We start from the raw sequence: 18,852 nt of genomic DNA, 5'->3' as shown, positions 1-18,852 counted from the left end.
CAGTGACAGCCTGTCGAGATGTAATGTGATGCATTGTGTAGCACACGTGCTTCCAAAATAGCAACTCTCACCCTCAGACAGGGACACAAACAAATACAGATCACCTGAAGCTTGGCTCGTCATGCTGCAGCCAACAAATCTAATGAGCGCAGTGATGGGACTGCTCGTGTCTGGGCTTCATAGAGCGCATTCATGGACATGTCTGCCTAAATGAACACCATCAGATAAGCAGATGTGCAAATGTTGGTTTTTTTTCTTTTTCATTCGCAGAAAAGAGTGCAGACAGAGAGCTCAGTGGCAGGGTTGAAACGAGCACAGTGTGTGTTATGTCCCCGGCATACATTGTGCCTCACATAACGCCGATCCTTGCCTGAATATTTATAGTCTATCGTGTGTTCATCTGCGTATGTTTGTGTGTGTGTGTGAGTGGGAGAGTGACTGTGGATCTAAGAGCCCTGCAGGGGTGTGAGGCAAGAAGCAGCAAGAGGCAGAAAATCCCCGCTGCCATTGGATTAATGTCAGCAAACATGAAGCCAGGCAACGTCCTGACTCCTAAAGTCAGTCTCGCTGGATTATTTGTTTTTTATTGGTCTGGAATTGGAATGCCCAACCCCCTAATTTAAAGAAGATTTTCCTGATATAGCTTGTTAATGTTCTTTATAATCTGTGATGGTTAACAATATTGCAATATATTGTACGAAACCCTGTTTGTAACCAAACTGCATTGCTGTGCATTATGAAAACAGAGGATTGGTAAAGTATTTTAAACCTCATATTTATTTGAAGATAAAAAATAAAAAAAGACTGTATGTCAAGAGTTAAAACTGGGAAATGTTATTTTCATTGGCTGAATGTTTGTGATCTTCAAACCCTCAAATGGCACCAATCTAAAAACAAACATAATTTTGCAATAGAAATTGCGATTCTGAAGAACATTGGCTGTGAATAATGCCATTATATCTACAAATGCTAGTTCAAAGGCTATTATGAAAGGAAAAATATATTAACAATCAAGATTGAGACATCGTCGCCTTCTCTGGGCCTGAGCTTAATTTAAGATGAATTGTGGAAAAGTGGAAAAGTGTCCTGCAGTCTAGAAAAAAAAAGAGATTTAAAAGAAAATAAATAAATTGAAATTGTGTAAACTATGGATGCTGCTTTCTCTGGGTTTAAGACAAAAGGAACGATCCAGTTTGTTATGGACAGTTAAAAAAACAGCTGTGCATAGGTGCAATAGTGGTTATGGGTAACTTGCACATATGTGAAGTTGTGTTCAATACTGAATGACAGCGTGATCTAACTTATTGGGAAACTGTCCCTTTCCTTAAAGTATGCGGTTAGATATACAAAACTGATAAATGCTGCTAAAACTGTATTTTATGATGTTAGAAATATTTATTTATCTATTATTTCTACACACCAAGGAAGAGCAAATTATGGTTTTGTGGTTCATCATTTTTCAGAAAGCAACACAAACACACAGCCAGGTCAAAGCTGTGTTGGCCTCCATATAAGAAAAATCTATTTCTTAAACTGCTCTCTCTGAAATCTGTTGAAGATCACTTGTTTGTGATGTGACTGTCGGAGCTTTGATGGTGTCAGTTTAAAGTGCTTTTGGCACACAGATCAGAATATTTAGATGACTGTGAACAAAAACACTTTGGTGCCAAAGAGAGTATTACCATGGGAGGAAGAGCTTTATCTTTATCTGTTGTGATCACACAGGTCTACAGTACTTTCAAAGGGATTTAAAGGTGTAAAGAGTGAGTTGACAGCTTTCAACTTGTAGCACATCTAGAGGATTTTCTGGGGCTATTTTGTGCCACTATAATTTTTTCAAATGGTCACAGCGTGTCAAATATCTGCAATTAAGATGAATGAAACATTTCAACTGATGTTGAGGGCGGTTGCCACGTTTGTGACACTAATAACCACTTTCTGTTAGGGTTGAACAACTGTTGAACTTTTTCTGAAGATTCATTCGGTAAAACGGAGAACAGCAACTCATTAAACATCACACATTATGCTGTTAGAATACAAGGACCAATTACATGTAAAGGATCCAATGTATCCTTTAACTATCTGCAGGAGCCTGCAGGCTTGATGTGCAGGGAAGGTAACAAGTAATGAGAAGCTGCTATGTCTCATTTCCCAGCTTGATTTATCAGTAATAGTTCCTGCTGCCAATGTCTTTCTCACCCATTTGCCCTCTTGAAGAGTTTGTTCCAGTCTGATGTAGGCAATAATGTTTCAGCCGAAGTGGAAAACCTTTCTGGTTTACACTTACCTGAAACAACCACACACAAAGTTCTGTGTAGATACATAACTTAAACTCTGCCTAAGCACATTTACAAAAATGCATATACAAGCGTATAATTGAAAAGCTGAGCACAAAGCATATTTCACATGATGAGAACTTAGTCATTATGAAACCAATGTGTCCACTTTACTCATCTTCAGCCCCGAAAAAGAAGAAAACACACCCTTAATCACCTGTTTGCATACAAACTGCTTTGTTTGGGGTCTTCAAACCTACAAGAAGCTTAATTTCAGTGTTTTCTTTAAGAAAGCCAGAAAAGCTGTCTTCATATGTTCAGCCATTCTTCACAGATACTGATAATATACATACCATCAGTATTGTATTACACCTCTACCATCTTTAGCAGCAGCAATAGTTATGAAAGTAACTATTTTTGAAAGTAATTAGCTGTCGGGTCAGACAGGTAGCTTTATCTTTTTGTCAAGCATATAACGATGTAAACAACTGATCTGATCATTTCTTTCTGGTAGGATGAAATATGTTCTTTCTGTGCATGCTTTTTCTCCATGTGTGGCAAAAAGTGGCTTGACAAGCTCTAAGGAAGCAAAAAAAGACATGTGGCCCTCGTGTGAGGCTGTATACGTCCATTAAGGTGCAAGATTTCATAAACAATTGTCAAGTCATTTCAAAATGATGCTTCCATTAAACGGTCTCCCACCAGTCCGTGCTTCAGACTTTCATCCAACAGCTCCTGGTCTTTGATGTGTGAGGGTCACTAAGTATACAGTGTTAAGCTGTGGAGGTTCTGTTGTAATTCCCTTTATCTACAGATAGCAGGAGGGGTATGTACTGCTGAGATTGCTGCTTAATTAAAAAGAACAGCAGAAATCCAAATATTGATCCCAGGGCTAGATGTGGGGCCATCTTGGTCATCTTTTCCTATTGAATTAATAGATTTTTTTTTTCTCCCAGACATAAGGTTCTTCTTCTTTTGCTGTATTTCTGGCAAATGAGCAGGCAGAACCACTTTGATAAAGTAAATGTTTGGACTTAATGCTTGGGGGCAGTTCGTCAAATCTCATCCTGATTTGCAGTGTGCAGGTGATTAGCCAATTTGGAATCAATCAGTCGGATTGAAGAAAATAGATGTCCATGCAACCACAGCCACTCTGAGGCCAGAACATTCCTTAATTCAGTCCAACATGTTCCATTGTCTTAATATGAAGTAATTTCATATTGCTTTACAAAAAAAATCCAGTTCATACAGAGGCTGCTGTATTTTACTGTTTGCCAAAATTATCCTTGGAAATATAACCACGAAAGAGGTTTTTATTCTGTAAATACTTGTACAGCTGTGCTCATTTTCATCCATGCTTGCCACTGTTTTTCTGTCATTTTTCATGAACATGCTGCGTTTAGTTGGGAAGGTGCAACTTGACAGCTGTGAAAGTGCAGAGCAACAGACCAGAATAAATTGGTTGAAAAACAAACAATTAAATAAGAGCAGTTAACTATGGTTTGTCCCAAAACAACAGTAAATTTCAGAAATCAGGTGAAGAAGCTGTTGAGTTATTTTGATTTCTTAATTCCATCAACCGCCTGCAGCTTTGTTAGTTAATATCACATCACGCTTTGGGGCTGTGGAAATCTCCCCTCATAATGTCATACCTGCAGGTTCTTTATCTGTCTCCACTGGCGGCTTTCTGCAAACACCGTAATGATTTTAAATCCAGTCCAATAGAAAAACAGCTGCTGGGCTCCTGAATTGTGAATAGGGATGACTTCTTGGCAGGCAGGTGGTTGTGCAGATCTTAACAGGTTTAAAGTGGGGGGCTTTTGGCTTAGCCTTGAGCAGACAGTGGCATAATAATATAGAAATGAAATCAGTCCTCCCTCCTACTGGGCCACAGAGGAACTGTGCACAATTAATTCAGGTGGGCATACACATGAGCCTGCCTCATGACTTATATATTTGTGGATCTTCCTGTTGTAGTAATGGAAAATAAATTAATTGGGCCCTATTCCTCTTTAATAATGTTTTGACTAAGTTAATTAGCAAGAGTCCAACATGAAATCTACTTTGATCAATCAAATCACAATGTCTTCTCACCTTTTCACTGTATTAGTTAACACTATTACCTAAATCCATGTTACACATACATAGAGCAGCATGTACTGTATGCTATTTCATTCTGAAATATGCTGCAGAGACTTGGGAATCCTGGATAGGGATGAATAGGATAATTAATATTAAAATTTAATAAGAAAAAGTATGAAAAGCACATAAGATACGCTAGTTTTAGGAAGTCAGCATTAATCTGAAACATAAAAAAAGTCAACATTTCAGTTTAACAAGCATTGGTCATCTAAATCTAAAACATAAAAATATCCTAATCTGCAAGTTAAATCTGCTCTGTATTTATTCTGCTAAGTGTAAAGAAAGAGTGGAATTTTTCTTATCTGCACGTTAAGGATTGTGTGACAGTTTCCATGTGCAGATTTTGGGTATAACGTCAATCATACCCTGCGTCAGCTCTGTAAGACAAAAAAATTATACCATTGCTTAGCTTGTCCGACACTGTCTGTCAGTAAATCTATTAAAACATACATTTTTATAGAGCTTACAATTACTTTACTGCACAAAAAGTATATAAACAAATCAACAGATAATCTAATAAATTCTGTGTGAGAATGCAAATGTCCCCACTTTCTTGAGTGTTTGTATGTTTATAAACATACTATATACATAAAGATACTGTAGATACATATGTTGTAGGAATAGCAACACAAAAGCCGGGGGTAAGTAAGGAGCCCGACCCTCCATACTGTAAACACAGCAATGTCTGCAGCCTTCTTTTTTGCATCATGTCCTGGTTCTGTCGGCTCTACCCAGGTGTCACTTCAGAGTATTTCCAGTAGTGCGAATGTATCTCATGCAGAGAAGCTCTTGCTGTGAAGTGCATGTGTTAACAGGCAACAGCAGACAAAGTCTTCACCTAATTCTCCCTCCATTCATTGCAGTTCACACGTGGAAAGGACTTCATCGTTCATAAATTCAGCCCTTTTGCCATTCTCATATCCCATCTCTGTAATAAAAAATGCTCTCTAATAAAAATAATATCTAATCTTAACCTCCTAAATATTGCAACCACTTGAAAACTGCAGGGGCTGCCAGGCCTAGCTTTTTTACATTCATATTCCTCAGCATGCTCATTGCCCCAATGTTCTTCACACAACAAATGGCTCATTCTAATAAAACACCTTCCCATTAGAAAGAAATAAAACTAATTTGCTGCCATGATATCTGCTCATAAAACCACAGAGATCTATTTTAGTGCCTTCATGCATTTTGCTATAATAATGGTTATAACCTCTGCAGAGATCCCAGCATTGGTTATCTGTCCTCAGGTTGCAGCATGAGAAATATCTATACTAATACTTTCTTCATTGTTTACTTTAGTATTGTACTGTGTGACCCTGTTTCCCTGCAGCTGTAGGTTGCCTACTTTAAACAGTACACACACCCACTGCCTTTATTTCTAAACCTGAGAAGATGGACTCAAGTGCAACACTCTATTGAGTATTTAATAGTGGATACCATGTTTGTCCACTTAGCATTACAGGTACAGTGAATTCAAGGATAAACAAAACTAAACAACCACAGGTTTAGCTTTAAATCCCTAATAAGGAAATCAAATTAGAAGAAAGAATGTTTGTTGTAATTGCCTTGTGCCTGCTGCTGCTATCATTCCATACAGAATGTCTTCAACTCCTATGAGACGATGTGAAAATCCTCAAATTATTGAGGTGGAGAATTATACAACAGCTGTTCAGTTTAAGGAGGATGCTCGTCTCTAATAGTGTGCATCTTAATGAGCACAAATAGCTGTGACACAGAACAGTTACTTTGCAAAATGTTTCCAAAAGAGGGGGGTTGCCAACATCACATAAGCACTTCATAAGGAGCAAAGTTAAATTGAAGTTGGATCTCCATAAAAAACACCACAGAGGCGTGTCATATTAGGCTGAATACAAATTAGCAGCAATCATCTGAATTTTTTTTTTCATGCAGTGCATGTCCAATATGTCATTGTTTGTTTGTTTTAAACATGTCACCACTTTGTATGTGCTGGACACTACTGTGCCAGGACTTCCTGCAGTTTAAATTAAATCTTTTTTCCCCCATTTTTGGTTTTTCTTTTTGGAGCAGAGCTGCTGTAGACACAAGCAATTTTTTTTTCAAATTTGGCGCTCTGATTTACAGCCAACATGAGCTGTTAATTTACCCTTTCATGACTCACCTTTGTGAGCAGCTATCACGAATATCATTCAGTGACAGTACTTTAATTTCTAAGTACATTACAGTTTAATATTACTGTCTTTTCATCGTTCGTGCAGATCTTCTAAGCACGAATTAGATTCTCCTGAGCCAACATCACCATCAGCAGGGCGTCATCATTTGCCCATGCCTCCTAAAACTACTTGTCTTTTACAATCCGACACTGTGGTTGAACTTTCAGTGTGTGGTATGCTATGTTTTATCAGAAATGCATTACAATAGTCATGAGTGCAGTGCGTTTTCACTACTGCAGAATCATGTGAAAACAAGGGTTTATGTTTCTGTGGAATGAGCATAATCTATCTACAGAAGTCACAGTCCATTCTCATTCTCGGGGAGGCAAACACTGCAGTTTTGTCACAGCTGGAGCTGTATCTGAGTTATGCATTAGATGTCGTTTGACATCTCTGCTATAATGCACCAGCCACAGTTCCACTTCTATTTTGCAGACCATGTTTTGAATCCTGCGTGACACGGTTGCGTTTTCCCTTAGTCTCGCCTTTCAGAGAGCAGTTGTGAGTCCTGAGTGAAGACATCGTTTCTTCTGTTTCAGTCTCATTCAGGGTAAGGAACCAAAACTGGAAAATCGGGGTTTTTCTTGAAAACACAATGTCTGCCCTGAACATTAAACAAAAGAAAAACACCAAAGGAAACACAGCTCGATGCAGCCACACACTAAGGATTCCAGACACGGCATCAGGAGCATGAACACGCTTCTTTGTAACTTAAGATGTAAAACTGACTTCCTCCTTTTATTTAGCTGAAATTACAACTGCTGCCAGAGCTTTGTGACATTAATTAATTTATGTTTTGGGGTATAAATCAACAACAATAATAAAATAATATCTATAATCATATTACAAAGATTTTTATCTTCTCTCAGTAGTTAATTTGTCATTTCTAATTTATTTTTTGAGTGTTTGATGTTTAACCTTGTGACTTCTTCGAGTTGTGAATTTGTTAACATCAGAAGGAGGTTAATCATTTGTGCTTTCGGATTCTAAGCACAGCAAAAGTTTTCGAGACATCCCACTCAACAGGGAGTTGGTTTAGTGATACTGTAAGTGATCAGCCTGCATATATAGAGTGTTCTTGTGTGCATTGCATGCGTTTGGCGAAGCTCAAATCTGAATGCCTCAGAGACAGTTTCTCCCTGATAAAGTGGGTTGCATCTTGCACAACCTCTGGGTGAGAAAGGAAAATATGCAGAGAATCAATTTGGTTTCTTGGGCCAATTGTCCCCATTTTGGAGGTGCCATTTCCCAAGAATGATGACAGATTTCCTACCATTTCCTGTTTCTCTTTTTGTTGCAGCGCTGCCAGTTACAAGGAGAGGGAGTGCCCCCCCACATCTCTCGGAATTGCAGAGAACAAGCAAAACATTGTGAGCGGTCGACTTGAGCGCGAACGGACACTAAGAAGCAACAGCTGGGCGGGACTTTGAACACATTTGGCAAACGGAAATGAAAGCTGCTGTACTGCGTCAGTAAACAAACCCTCTCGGGTCGAAGCTGGAGCTGGCTAAAGAGTAAGTGGTGGCCCAAAATGATTGCCTTAATTACTATACATATATAGATGTATTGAAGTGACGATACTAAGAGACTTATAAAAGTTTAAAGATGTTTTTCTTTACTTGTGGAAAAAAGTGTCTTGTAAGGAACAGATGTGAATATTTTAATATGATAATGTTTGGTTGTAACGTCGACATAATGTTTTAGTTGGGTCGGCTTTGTAGGCGTCATTGGTTACTAAATGGTGAGTTTGCTCTCTGCTTATATGCAGCCAGCACTATGACTTAAACTATTTTTATCTTGTTTCATATCGTCAACCTATCAAGGCTGGCCTAAGATGCTCAGTCAAATGCTGGCAAAAAATCTTGATTCACATTCATAACACATGAAAATCTTCATTCGGAAGGTGTTCAGGGGGTTGGGAGAGAAATATAAGATATATGTTGACTGGCTCAATGCAACACACTGAAATAAATCAGAAGAATATTCTCTTACATTAAGATCAACTTACACTAAAGCAAAGATGTCAGGCACATAAACACCCATCATAAATATCTGCCACATTCACTTTCTATCACAGAGAAATGGCGGCTGAAACTCGGTGGGTTTTCACCACCCAGAAATTATCAATGTCAAGATGAAATACTTTTGGTTTTTGGTTTTTTTCTCAGATGCAAATTTAGAGCTGACCAGCTGCTTTGTTGATATGTTTTCACTCTGAATTTAACTGTATGCAAAAGTAACATGGACGTGTGTTCTATATTTTTTTAAACCCAGCCTTGATAATTACATAACCAAAGGTGAAACCCTGAATTTATCGTATGTTGTGGACTTCTGGAAAATGTTGTGATATAGATGCACACTGAATAGGAAAAACATGTAAATATCAGACGTTTATACTTGTGTGTCCGAAGATGTGTTGCAGATAGAGTAATTTGAGACTTTTCACTTTCTTTGACTGTTACGACCATCAACCATAATAATCTGTGTTCGGTTTGTCCTCACATTCATGTTCCTCGTATTGTTGCAAATGCTGCTCCAACATTCTTCATTGTCATGTTTCTCAAAGTTTTTTTGATTTTCTATGTTCCCATTGAAATTATAGTTACCCGTTTATTTTGCACAGTGAGATATGAGGCTGCTGATGTTGTTTGTGCAGCTTTGTAAGAAGAATTGGATTTTGTTATGTCTCTAGACCTGCGATGTTGCCTGTGAATGAAATGATTGGAAATGTCCACGGACATGCCAGTAGTAAGTGATATCTCATATATTTTACGGAGATGGTGTTTTATTTTCCTATATTTTATTTTAGAAATGTCCTTTACATACTATGTTCGCTATAATGGCACTTAAAAGCTTGAATTTAGAGTTCTTATTGTCTCCTGGAGAAAATCCAAAGTTCATATTCTCGCTCTTTCCGGAAATTTGTGTCTGTAATTACCTCATAAATGGTATCCTTCAGAAAAGATGTTTACTGAATGTTCCAAATATTTCCTCAGTGTCAAAAGTTGTAACCAAGAAATAGTTTTAAAATAGGTGTCAGTAGTGTGGGAAATCCTTGTGGGGAAAATGTTTTATTTGGTAGCAGAACATGCAAGTTAAGTTCATAATTTCTGAAAACCAGCAGTTTGATCAAGACCATCAGTACAATCCAGTTTATGGACTGACAAATCTGTGAATATCTCACTTCTGTTAAACCTTGCATAACATAAATAAAAATAAGACAAGAAGGAGAGAGTTAACCCAAAGAAAACTAAACACGAAAGCAGTGAGAGACAGTGGATTATGAAATTGTTGCTGCTGCGACTTGGAACAAACTTGTTTGTTTATAGAACAAATCTTTTGAATTGAAAGTTAAAGTTGTGATTAAGTGTTGGTCTGGGGATTAAACAGTAAACATGAAGTTTACATAAATATAGTTTTTCATGAGGATAGGGAGCAGGAGAAACTACTTCTATGCTTATCATGAAATTATTTTAACCCAATAGTTTTGAAGTGCATGAAATATTTAGACACCTAACCAAACCTCTTCCTGTCATTACACTTCTAAATGCGTACAAATCGGTACCAACAAGTTACAACATTGATAACTGGTGAACTTCGGAGGTGCTGGTAGGCAGATTTGGTAGATTTAAGCAAAGCAGCTCATCCGTTTCCTTATTTCTGATCTCTGAGCAAATCTACCCTGGGTTGACAGTTAGGTATTCACTGAGCAGAGTGGTATGGATCCAAGTAGTGACATAAATTAAAATGGGAACATTTCCTATTATGTTGAACTAGTCCTTCTGGAGGAAATGAAAATGTAAAGAGTGTGTAAAAATATATTTTCAGAAGTGATTTTGTGACACTGATCTTGTCAGATTACGTGCCTGAAGCACAATCTGTTCCACACCCACAGGGGCTCCATCAGCGGACGCCTCGTCAGCTCCGGTCTAGGGACGGTCGGGGGCATGGCCCAGGGATTTTAATCTGAACATTAGCTCACAGGAGATCTGAGATGTAGCTACAGAACTATCACACAAACAGTAAACGGTGGCTGCGAGCTGGCTACTGATATATTCATGAGGGACAAATGAAACAGCTACTGCTTCGTATCACCGCAGAAGAAACAGAGCCAAAGAGTAATGTGCCCACAGCTTAGCAGATACAAGAACAGGATCAACCCGTGAATGGATCAATTGAGGCCACCCCACTCAATCATGCAGAATAAACAATCTGCACAGACTCTAGCCAATATCTTCAATCAATGAATTAAAATAATTTATGTGGTCTGAGGCAGCAGATGCACTAATACGGGGCTCCCTTACATCTGCTTTAATCAGGAGTAGTAATCCAGAGAGGGCCATACGGTCATGTAAAGACAGAGGATGAAGGCTGATAGGCAGACACTGAAGCAGACTGAATATTTCAGAAGGGAAAATAACTGCAGGAGCTGAGCACATTTGATAAATAGTGTGATATTTATCTAGGTATCTGCGTGTTAGTGATGATAAATATGTTAAAACCTGTTGTAATAACTTTAGTGATATTTGCTGTGATTCAGTGCAGCAAATAATAGATTTTAAAAGCTTTAGGCAAAGAGTTTGTCTGTCAAGAAACATTAGATAGCAACCCATCAAAACTAAAAATAGAAATGGACTCATTCAAAAGAAAATTTTTATTGGGCATTGGTTTTATATGTGGAAAGCCTCTTTGGACACCCACCTTTCTCGGGACAGGTATTTCTGAGGCCTAAACACCTCTGAGACTCCCCCGGGCCTCTGTTTTCTACACAGCAACTGAGAAAAATTGAACGAGAATCCCTCCATAAATCAATAAGAACGGATTTCCTCTTAGAAACAAAATAAAGCTCTAAAACCATGAAAAAAACAACTGTCCACTCTCATCATTTGTGTATGCACAAAATATGAGACTGCTTTCAGCATAACCAGATTTGATTGACAAAAATAAATAAATAAATTAATACAAAGCCCAGTTTTTGTTTGCAATATATGAAATGTTTGCTGGGACAGAGTCTCTTTGCTTGAACTAATAGGACCTAAACCAACTTAAACAAGTTTGAATGATGAGGAAGTATCTCAAATAGATATTTGAGATGAAGATCAAAACATCCATTTATAAAAACCAAATGTATACTTCCGCAGAGATGCAGAGTCACATTCAATTGTCAGGAGAAAGATTCCTAAATTCAAAGTTATGAATAAAAAAATTTAAATAAAAAGTGGCCAAATTGTGAAACAGTACTGACTGTTTTGCCCATAATATTCCAAACAATTCTTAATATACTAGGCTAATATAAGGCTGCACTATACAAACCTTCCATATAACTCAGTTTTGAGTCTATGTCCAACAGACACCTACTGTACGTAACTGAAAGGTATGGCATTAGTCTGAGGAGAAAAGCTAGTGTTTACTGTAAGAGCCTCAGTGTTAGATAACACCAGAGAACCGTTAGTCTTAATCTCCTCAGGAACACGGTGCAGAATGAGGAGGGCTGAAAAACTGTTGAATGGTGACGCAGTTCTTATTTGTTGTGAAGCACTCGTGTCGGATATTATGTGACTGACTGGATTTCAGGTTGTTTTTCACCATCTGCCTCCTGCAGAGAGGTATTAGTGCTCTTTGCTGCAAATAGAATGACTGCAGTGAAACTGTCCATGAAACTGTCTCAGATAGCAGAAGGCCTGGATATACACAGCTAATTTATCCACGGAATCAATGACAGGGTGACCACAGCACTCGATCTAAGACATACTACTTACAGTTGTGTCAAAGTCTGGTACATTTCTTTACACGTCATAATACTGATGAAACGTTATGAAATCGCCTTCATGCCAAAGCATCGAATGAAAATGTTCATTGTGTATCAGAGAAGTACGAAGCTGTTATGCAAGATCATGAAGGTGACTTATGTCATGAAGTGCTAAATAATAGTTCCTAATGACAGGTCTCCACTTATGTAATGATGACCACGGAGTGCATTGTGGGGAGCAGTTTGAAAACAAAAACTATGAACACACCCCCACCGTGTGATCGCAGCACCTGTCCTCACACTAAAAGACACCCAGTGAGCTCGGAGTTTTCTCTCCTTGGAGTTGCCTTGAGGAAAAACAAGGAACTTTGGGTTTCCTGAATTTAGATATAAATAAATCTGTAACTACACCAGCCCTCTTTCATCAAACTAGTAATTCCAATACGAACTTAGCATGAGGTGAAATCAAAAGTCGTCTTTTTTAGATGAAAAATAAAGCCAATCGATTATTCAATCAGTAAAATGACAACAAAAATCAGCTGGCCAAATATTCTCTGGTTCTACTGTTTCTTTCACTCTTTGGTTTCGGACAGTTTACTGAATGAAAAGCAATCTGAAAAGAACGTTTTATCTGTGGGAAAGTATAACAAGTGGTTTTAAAAGCATTCCAACACTGCATTCATTACAATAAACGAAATTATCTCCAAATTAAGTGTCAACAGAAAAAGACATGGGCTGCAGCCCCGATGGGACACGGCAGAAAACAGAAAAACATGACCTAATCTCTGCATGCTCAGCTATAAATGCTCTGGGCTCTGTAATATGGCCACACATTTGGACAACTTTGATTAAAAATAGAAGAAAAATGCTAAAAATAAATCCACGATGAGGACACCCGTCGATAAATAGAAATGAGATTAGTGCGCACAGAAACCCACACAAACCTTTGTGGCTGTGTTTTCTTTATTTGCAGCACGCTGCGCCATGTTGCGTATGTGCTCTTAAGCTGGTGCAGATGTTTGCTTCACTGAACTGTTTTGTCTACTGGAATGTTTTTGTTAATTACAGTGCTTTGTGCTCTCTGGGCTGCTGTAACTTTAGCATCAGGAAGTTGACGGTCATAAATATAAATGTTGTTTTTAGAAGCACAGAGCATAATTAGGTGATTAGCATTTGTGCTTGAGATGTTACAGAACAGTTATCATAGTGACATTTGGTAAGAAATATTTTGATAAGAGATACTTTGCCACGACCAGACTGCTTGTGGGGCACAGCACATCTCCTATCAACAAGTTGCCAAATTCAAAGGCTGAGAAGTACTCATCAAATACATTTGCTTAGCTGATTATCAGTGGATGTGTCTAGTCTTATAAGAGAAGCTTTCTGGTCTGGAGCGTAATGTGTTTTGACTATCAGGCAATGGGTAAACAACTGTTTTTCTAAGCATTATTTCTCACATTTAATTGGCATTTCACTCAGAACAGGCACGACAATCCTCTTTAGATCATTTTGTTTCAGTTTCTGATCTTGACTCCAGGCGAGCTTCATGAAACAGGGCCACCGTGGTTAAATTAAAGAAAAACTGTACAAATCAAAGACACTGCATACAAATGAAGAAGATGTTTTTGGATCTGAAAGAACAAACCGGGATTCAAACAAATAACAATCATCGAGGGGTCTATGCAAGCTGGTAGAGTTTGGTTAGCCAGGAATATGGTCGTACTTCCAAGGTGATTAGAATCCAGCATATCTTTCTGTTACGATCCTCACAATCGCCTCACCTGCAGAAGGAAACTGTTCTTCACACGCTTCTTTTAGAGTCGATTTGTTTTTTTATGGACAGTGGTGGGTGCATTTGTTTCAGTGTTTGTTCTTCACTTGTGTGTACACCTAATATTCAAACTGTTTCTTTGCCACTGTCACTCATAACAACGTAGGGATGTCATCATCAAACAGCAAAGGAAAAAACGACTGATACTATTAACGAACATGTACTATATTTCTACAGTTCAGGTGTTGAGAAATATCCATGTTTGTATTGGCCAGCCTCGCGCTTATTCTGCATGATGCTTTGTTTTGAGAAATATGCATCTTAACCCAAGGTATGTTTGTTTTCTTCTCCTCTGAGGGTGCTCCTCTTCTCCTCCTCGTCTCTTTCTCTGTATCGTTGGAGGTTGTCTCTTCTGACCTTAATTGTCCTGTTTAGTTTCCTTTGTTTTATTTATTATTATTATTATTATCATTTTTATTTTATTTTTTGGTAAACCTTCCAACTTCTGGATTTTCTACATTCATAACATTTTGTAGACAGCAATATGAGATGTGATTGAAAATGGAATATGTGCAATGTTGAATAAAGAAAAAAAATAATATATTCAATAAAAATTCAGAAAACATTAGTGCTGTAAAATCTCCTTTTTTGTGAGAAGTAAACTTTTGTGGCTTTCGTCAATATACATCCTGTTATTAGTGAATCCCACATATCCAGTGGCATCCAGTCTGACATCAAAAGTTAAAGCTAAACTGAATAAAAGACTTATTGTTCTATATAACTATGCTATTAAAACTCAAACTGTTTCATATGCAGTTGCCTAAAGTGCTGAGACGTGCTTATCTACATTAATTGTGTCCCTCAGTCAGAAGCAGCTCCGTCAGCAGGGGCTGAGTAACACATTGAAGGAACATTTTCATCCACAGTGGCCGTGTACGGTGGTTGCTTTTGAAATTTGATGCGACAGCCATTCATATTCAACGCTGCTTAAATATTTTAAATGGGTCTGTTGTGGTGCAATTACTTGACTCTTGGACAGACACCAGGTCATTCATCAAGCAGCTGATGGATGCATTGTGGCCGGGTTTTGTGCCTTGATTCCTCATCATAAAACCCACGTCCTGCTAGGGTGCCACAAAATTTGTCACATAGCATTTAAGCGAATCAAGAAAAAGAAAACGACTTATTTACAAAGCTCTGAGTACTCTTAAGAAGCAAAAATAAAAAATAATTTCTCAGAGTTTGTTGTGCACGACGACGACCCTGAAAGGCCCATGTATGTCTATGGGTTCATGTCACGGTGAGGAAAATTAGTCCAGCGCTGAAGATATATATAGTAACTCAACCTTTGCAGCTGTCTGCAAAATAAGACAAGGTACACAAGGTCTAACCTGCACAAATCACCACAGAAGCATGTGAACTCTCCCTCACTCAAACACATGCACACAGACACGACAAACAAATAAATGTCTGCCAGAAACACAAACTAACTTATTCAGATGACCGCTTCATCCTCATTGTGAGTGAATGTGAAGAGGCAGAGATGCAGAGTGTGTCAGTCGCTATTTTTCTCTCCTGGTCCAACTTCTTTTTGTTCTGATGGGAACAGTAATGCACTTGTTTTTATATACACAATGTTTACTTATTTTTGTTGTTTGACCAAAATGTGTGTGTGTTTTCTTATTCTGGAGGTTAGCAGGGATTTTTCTAAATTTACTGCAGCATCCATGAACGAAGAGAAACCTCCCGTATTGTTCTGTTGCTACTTGTGTTTGTTGCATTCCTGAAACCAGCTGGGGACAGAGCCTACAGAACAAAATGCGGCGCCCTTACGTATCCTAATTTGAAACAAAAATGGATCGGATCTTTTGATTTTTATTATGTCCTTAGATTTGAAAGATGATGTACTTTCTTTTTCAGTTGACACCTTACACTAGATGCAATAAAGGGTTTGCCAAAAATACTGGACATAACTTCCAGACTGACGAGTCAGAGCGCTGCTGCAGCACTGTCTTAACTTCACACTTCCCCTTCTGTCTGCCTGGCTTCCTGGAAAAGACCTATCACTCAGAGGTGCAAGACGACACCTGGCACATGGTCAGAGGCTGCTCTCATTTAATCATGCCACCGAATTCGGCGTTCACCATTTCCCTTGTGTATGGAAACCCAATGCCACCGTGCCGTACGTTGTTGGCCCCTGAAACTCAATCATCCAAATCCCAAAAGGTACCTGCATGCTTCTTTGCAAACAGTGCTGCTGTCACAGGGCTGCGGATGGAAAAGTTGTCAGCAATAATTGGTCTTTTTGCTATGGAACAAAATGCTTTTTCTACTAATACAAAATGTCAGCAGGCAAACACAGCACGATGCAGGGCACTGACTTCCCCAGGGGAACATTAACCTGCTTCTGCACATAAATCCAGCGGTGCTGACCTTGGACTGAAAACCCGTGGCATACTCCTTTAACTTTCTTTTAATTAAATTTGACAGTCAATGGCATAGATTGATGTGTTGTCTTGGATAGATGTTGCTCTTTAAAGTGTTGCGGTATTCACCTACACAGATTATACACTTTTAAAGAGACGTAAGAGAGTTAAGAGTACAAACAATAAGTATAAAAAGAGAGGTCCACAAAATGAAAACATCCTGCCAAACACATGAATAATTCTCAGGAAAAGAGAGAAAAAGGAATGGAAAAAGACAAAAAAAAGAGCAGTGCAATCCTGAATCATCTCACATCAAACCACCAGTCCAACAGCCCAACAGCTGCTGTGAAGACGAGAAGCTGAAGCATCTTGTTAGGTTTTAAATCTTTCTGCACACCAAAAGAGAAGAAATCACAGTTTGGGTTGTCAGCAACAGTGTTACTGATATGATGAGACTGCTCTCCTGAAAGTGTCAATTTAAAATGTGTCACTTCTCACAGCTTTCTTGCAAAAAAGAAGAATATGGACATTGTTAACCAAAACTGCTACATCCACACATAATTTAACTTTTTTCAATTCTTGTTTTCATAAAAAAAAAAATTTCCTGCAAAGGAATCTTTTTAGATTTTATATCCGTAAGAGACAAAGCAACAGAAAACCCTTGTGAAACTGTAAAATGTCAAAGCTTTTGCAAAATGGAGCCCGTCACCGAAGTTCCCTCATTTCTGACACTTCAAGGCGTCAGGATGGATGCGGAGTAGCTTGCTCGCTAATTGATACTGCTTGAAAACACAGAAGTGACAAGGGACCGATGTCAGTGACATCTGAAGAGGTCATGTGATCAGTCTCACCATGCTCATCTGCAGGAGATCAAGTGTATTCCACAAACTCAGAAGATGTCGGGAACAGAAGAGCGAGGGGTTACTCCAGGGAGAGGAGGGAATGATTTCAGTGATGAAAAGCATTTGGGTGAAGTGTATGAGGGGAAATTCTGTTTGTTGTCATGGCAACAGGCAGTGTGGTCCGTAGCAAAAACACATCCCTGCGTGCTAGCATAAAGGCGTGATCAGGATCTAGCTCTTTACCACTGCACAGCTCCCCTCCTCCATTTTAAACGTGGGAACGCTGATTGTGGTGCAAATATTTAATGATCCGTGATGCTCAAAAGATTCACAGGGGCAGTTTCACACCTGAAACGTGGATGCTGTACAGTGCTACCAGGCCCAGTGCAGGTGTGTGGAGGTGAATCACTGAGTTGCTGTGGGGGTGCATGAGGGTGGTGTTTTTTTTTTTTTTTTTTTTAAATGCTGTGTGGGATTTCAAAGCAACCAAAAAAAAATGTCAACAACACCAACATTTACAGTAAGGATGATACAGAACTGAGTCGCAGGCAGGTTTTATGGACTATGAAGTGTAAACATCACTCTCATGGACAAAAGACTAAAACTACTTCAGTACCATCGATTCTTGTCGGCGGTTGGTTGGAAAGTGTGTGCTTTTTTTGGAAGTCAACAGCATTTTGATATATCCTTGAGGATTTTGGTAATAAATCCACTGCATGTCCAGGGCTGGTTGATTTCTGTGAAAATTCATTCTTAAACTTTAATTTTCTATCCCCAAATCCAAACCTTTAACCTGCCCATTCTTACTGTGTGCAAGACTCTGAGAAAATAGATACTTGGATTCTAATCATGGCTGAAAATTTGTATCAGATTACATACTCAATATATATGCAAGAGTAACAGAGCTGTCTTCACTTCCAGTTCACACACAGTACCAAAGCAGACAGGCAGGCAAACAGCCTAACCCAGCTTAGAAGTTAAATGCCACTGGACATTCACTACACCAACCTCATTTGCATTCTTCTAATCTAAATGATGCCTCTCAATCATTATCGAGTATCCTGTATTTTCCTGGGTATTGATATTACATTGGATTTTAATATTTTGAATAGTATAACGAAAGAAGAATTGGAAGATCTGTATGTTCTCCCTTTGCTTTTATAGATCATCCATCTTCCATTTCTCAATGTTGTGGCCATGAATTAGCCCAGTGATAGGTTAGTTGCCGACAGTTTTCTGAGCATAAGTGGAGGTAATACATAGATGGAAGGGAGAAAAAGAATTTTAAAAGTTTTGAAGTTTGTAGCTGGAAAAGGAAAATACCTGCCAAGTGACAGAACGAGGATTAAGTTTAGGTCAAGATGAGGATTAAAGCATGGAATTAAGAAAAGACAGGGATTAGGGATTTGGTTTAAAGAGTGAACATTGTCAGTGGAGGTTGTCAGAGGTGT

General features: G+C 38.6%; 1 protein-coding gene across 2 annotated transcripts in view; it reads left to right on the top strand.

Annotated features, from left to right (window-relative positions):
* Window positions 1–14,758, top strand: part of kcna4 (potassium voltage-gated channel, shaker-related subfamily, member 4) — a 68,998-nt gene extending 54,240 nt beyond the window's left edge. For both annotated transcript variants that reach the window (XM_075466350.1, XM_075466355.1), the window contains one exon: window positions 7,914–14,758. The gene's annotated coding sequence lies outside the window, so the exon portion shown is untranslated. The remainder of the gene's footprint in view (window positions 1–7,913) is intronic.
* Window positions 14,759–18,852: the final 4,094 nt, after the last annotated feature.

Source organism: Odontesthes bonariensis, chromosome 1 (genome assembly GCF_027942865.1).
Source record: "Odontesthes bonariensis isolate fOdoBon6 chromosome 1, fOdoBon6.hap1, whole genome shotgun sequence".
Lineage (NCBI taxonomy): Eukaryota > Metazoa > Chordata > Actinopteri > Atheriniformes > Atherinopsidae > Odontesthes > Odontesthes bonariensis.
Note: the sequence above shows the minus strand (reverse complement) of the source record. Positions and strands in the feature narration are given on the sequence as shown.